This window comes from Corvus brachyrhynchos, unplaced genomic scaffold (genome assembly GCF_000691975.1).
Source record: "Corvus brachyrhynchos isolate BGI_N302 unplaced genomic scaffold, ASM69197v1 scaffold5, whole genome shotgun sequence".
Lineage (NCBI taxonomy): Eukaryota > Metazoa > Chordata > Aves > Passeriformes > Corvidae > Corvus > Corvus brachyrhynchos.
Window position 1 is genome coordinate 7,498,288 of NW_008238321.1, and position 4,952 is coordinate 7,503,239.

Genomic DNA, 4,952 nt, shown 5'->3' on the forward strand with positions numbered 1-4,952 from the left:
CCACTAGCCCAGCAGAGATGAAAGTGAATTTCCCGGCATGCTTGGGTAGCCCAGGATCTGTTTCATTTCCTAGATGCAGTACAAGCAGAAAACTCCATCCAGCTGCTCCCCTGCTCCATCGTCAGAGACCAAGAAAAATCAATTCTCAAAGTAATTAAGAAGCAGTTGAAAACACACTGTATGGCTCGGCATAGTGCCATGTAAAACCTGTGGGAACCTTTTGCCAGGACAGGTAACTGAACCCCAGGGAGCATCCTTGAGGGGAAGACCCCCTTGGAGGTGCATCACAGCTGAGGGGTCATTCAGTAGCATTTGGGTAGCGATGGGGGTGGCGTGAGTGGGACCAGAGGGCTGAGGCATGCAGAAAAAACCCAGGGAGAATCAGCTTTTTCTCTTCCCCTTCTGTTTTTAGCTGGAGGAAATATCCCCTGAAACTGATGCCAAGCCTGGCTGGAGGGGAGGGCTGCTCCACCACTCTCTGTCCCTGCAGGGAAGCTCCAGCATAGGATATAGCTTACACCTGTCCCATTGCTGTGGAAGAAGCGGACTCCAGAGATGCCCAGGGTGCAGGGCTGAGGCTGGGAGCCCGGCCGGCACCGCCTCAGGGTCTGGCTGTGCCGGTGTAATAGTGCTGTGCTGCGGAATGACCTTGGGCTGAAAACAATTCCACGCTCGGGCCTCACAGGCTGTTGCTATCAAGGTCAACCAAAACAGCCCTGGCAGCACGTGTAACCAGTGGGGGAAGGGAGGGCTTTGCTCTTCTCCGGCCGGGCCAGCACAGCCCAGAGAGGGTGGGAGGGTGGCAGGGCTGCTGGGCACCAGGACAGGGCTGGGCAGAGAGTGCCAGCCTGGGCACCGGCTGATGGATGCTGACCTGGCTGCCTACAAAGCTGGGGATGAAGCCTTGGACTCCTGCTGCCTCTGTAAGCTGGGGGACCTCAGGGCCAGCATCAGGATCTGGAAATGTTGGCACAAGGATTAGCTCAGAGATAGGCAATAAAAGGGCTGGGGAAGGCACAGGGGCACAGGGAGACAAGGCTGGAGGCAGCAAGGACAGGCAGGGCTGGACAAATAGGTGGAGAAAAATCACTGCTCAGGGCTTCAACCCCTCCAGCAAAGTCCATTTATCAGGGACAGCAGGCTGTAAACCAGGCACGTGTGCCCTGCCACCGCCTTGGCTACCTGGGCAGGTCTGGGCCCTTTCCAACAGCCTCAGCAAAACCTAGCACAGGTTGGTTGTCTGTGCCTTGAAAATGGAAAATGGTGAATTTACACGGTTTTCCAGCATGATACAATGTAATGATTTTCATTCTTTGTGAATGGGAGGGATGCTCAATGCACTGTTAGCCCATCCATGTGGATGCAGCAGATCAGGGGAGAACAACCTTGCACATGGAGTCTGTGAAGGGAAAGGCTGTCCTCTCTCTGCAAAAGGACTGATAGATCAGAGAGAGCTCAAGGATCAATACAAAGGAGTAGAAACCTCAGGGAGGGGTGTATGAGAGTGGAGAATGATGCTTAAAGGGGGAGAGTCGAGCCTGCAGCTTGTCAGGGATGAGCTGGCATCAGGGATGCAATGCAACAAGCCAGGAAAATGTCAGGGGCTGTTTTGCTTCAGGTTTTAATGCTGAGTATGTTCCCATAAAGGGAGAGGTGGGGGCTGCAGTGAGGCCCCCAACATCTCCAAAGGGAGCAATGGGCCTGGGGTTCCTGCTTAGATTTTACCTCCTGCAAATTCCCGTTATAGCTAATGCTGCAAGGAGAAAATTGAAAGAGGAACGTGCTGAGATGGTCCCTGTGCCTGTGAAACAGGGGATGTGGTCAGCACCTTTCCTTCTTCCTCTTGGGGAGTGGGAAGGGAAGGGAAAGGCAGTGCTTCAAAAAAACCTCCATGATTTTTGTGTGAGGGTGATTCAAAGAGACTGCAGCGGTTTCAGAAGTTTCTACCTCTCTTCTCATTGTCACAACAGCAGGAGGGAGAGAAGGGAGGCCTGAGCACATGACAGGGTGAGAGACGGAGGAGCTGGCACTGAAGGGGATGTGCAGAAATCCAAGCCAAATCTCCAACTCCAAAAACTGCCAGGAATATTTCCCACCTTTGACCCTCCTCTCCCCAAAAGTGTGACAGAGGCCATTCCTGCATGGGCAGAGGGCTTCTGCTCTAGAGGAAGGGCTGGGAGAAGCGAGGGGAAAGCAGAGCTCACATGTTGTCCCACAAGTGCAGTGATTCAAGCCTCACAGTATCAGCTGGCGAAGGGCAGGAGGATCCTCCCTCGGATAGTTTTGTCCAGAGTCAGTGAGAGCCAAGCACCAAGGACAAGCAGGGAGAGATGAAGCAAAACATGGGAACTTGGGAGCCTGTGATGTCTGCCCAAAGGTTAACATGACAGCTGGGAAGCTCTTTGCTCGGTTCCCCTTTCTCTCCTCTCAGCTCTTGCAACATCCCAGAAGAGATGGGAAGAGAGCCCCAGCCATGGCCAGGGAGTCAGCCTGGTTCATCACACAGTGGTGAACACGGTGACTGGCTGGTGGCTTTGCTGTCAAGGTGTCTTCAGGCTGGGAGGAAGTGGTGGCACCCAGCCATGTGCTGGAGGCCACATCCTGCTGTCACACCAAGGCCAGACCTCGCTGCCCCTAAAGCCAGGAGACGCGAGGCCGGTGCTGCTGCCCTCCGGATGCTGGTGAATTGATTGCCTTCTGATTCAGTCCAATAATCAAGAGTAATTGCCTGGTAGTTCCCTCCCTGCCTAATGGGCTGTCTCGCATCGTGGCTCCCCAGCCTGGCTCCATCCAACCTGCTCACCGGGATGCTGCGGAGCACAGCATCCCACCCCTCTCATGCGCGCCCCATCCAGCTGCCCAAGACCCCCATGAGCCCTGGTGGCCTCCCCACCTGGCCCAGACTTCCTGCTGTTGTTCCCCATCCCAAACCCATCACCCCAGTGGTATTGTTGGACTTTTTCCTGCTTTATCAGCACATTTGTGGACCACGCTTCCCAGCTGCAAGGGCCATCAGCTCAACCCATGCCTTGTGGCTCCCCTTATTTGACGTATAATCTTCTAATTAATAATCAGCCTTTTCAAAGTGGAATGCAAACATTAATTAATTCCCTGTGAGGCAGGTAATTAACAGCGATGACTCCCATTTTACTGCAAGGGAAGCTGTGATAGAGAGATCTTGCATGATCCACATCAAGGTTGACAGAGGAACGACCGGGCAAAGGCAGCTCTGCTCCAGCATGGCCCTGCAGGAACCCTCAGCTGGGTCCCCTTCCACTGAGGGCTTCCCATGGGGACTGTCTGGGGGTATCTCTTTATCACTGTGGCCATCTCCAGTGCGGAGGGGATGGCATAATCCCAAAGTGGCCTGGAAGGACACGTCCATCACTGTGGCCATCTCCACATGGTGGGGATGGCCTGGTCCCAAAGTGGCCTGGCAGGACACATCCATCACCATGGCCACCTCTGTCCTGCAGGATGAGGCATGGCCCTGGGGTGGCCAGGCCAGCCCACAGGTCTCCCGTCTCTGTACCACCCCCTCCAAAGCACCTGGGCACAGCTGTGGTGCTGAATTTTGGGGCACCTTCACCAGGACAAGGCACTCCTGGGGAAGGGGATGCCATCCAAAGGAAAAGGGCTTCTCTTGTATTCCCATCTGTGCCTGGTGTCCCATCACCTCCCATCCCCCGAGGTAATTGCAAATCTCCATCTCAACAGGCTTTTGCAGGTTCCTCCTGCTGCTCTCCTCCTTTGTTCATCCCACAGCAGGGAGTAATGAAGGGGGGGGAAATGCCTGGGTCTCCTTTAGGCAGACCCACACGGACAGTTTGGAGAGGGAGCCCCATCCTCATTCTCATCCTCACCGTGATCTCTGCAGCTCCCTGATGACAAAGAGCTTGCTGGTGTGGCCTCAAGACCTTGACTGCAGGCCTGACTCCCCTCTCCATGATGCTGGACAAGGGGTATCCCATGGAGAACAGGCATTTTGAGCCTTTTTTTTTCCCCGAGAATTGTTTTTTCCCTGTCACCACTGTTTTCAAACGGCTGCGATTTCACATCCAAGGTCCCTACGCTGAAGTCTGTGTGCTTCCAGCCGGCAACAGATTGAGAGTGGCTGCTGCTACTTTACTTACAGGGCTGCTTAATTAACTTGATTAATCAGCCCATGTTCGCACAACACTCTGGAGACGCAAAGCCCTCTGGTTGCTGCTGCCTGCTGCTCTGTGGCCGCTGCCCTCGCCTTTATTCCCGACCAGTGTTGGATGGTCACAGGCAAGAAGGGAATTACAAAAAGGCAGCCTGGGCTGGAGCAGCCACGTCTCCTACTCCAGCAAGGTCTGGATCAGAGGACAGAGACAAATATTGCTCAAATCTGACCAAACCACTGCTCCCACGGTGTCCCCTGCCAGCGTGGGGCAGGATGGGGAGGGGGGACCAGGGCCCCCTGCTTGACTCGATGCCTGAGCCAGAGCCAGCAGAGCATACCCTTCTCCCAGGAGCCGCTGCCACCGGAGGCACACGGTCTTTAATGGTGCCCGGTGGCGCCGGTGGCGTTCCCGGTTGCCCGGGCGGGTCCAAGGGCCGAGAGCCTGGCGGCGGCTGGCAGGAGCCGTGTCGCCGCCGCTTGCTGACATCAGCAGTGAACTTGGCCCCGCGTCCCGCTCGTCCCGCTCCCGGCCGGGGTCACCGGTGCCCGCCCGGCCCAGGGGTGCAGGTGACGGGCGCTCCACGTGCCCCGCGCTGGGCAGCGCCGCAGGCAGGGCAAGCAGCACCCCCAGGATCCCGCACCGCGTTGCCCCCGGGTACCTCCTTCTCTCCCGGGGGGCTGCATCCGCCCGGCTCCCACAGAGACGGGGGGCGAGCGGGCCGGGACCCCCACCAGCGGGGCTTTGTGTGAGGGTTGGGGTGGGGGGGGCTGCACGGGGGGCACCGGAGCACCGCGGAGTGCGGCG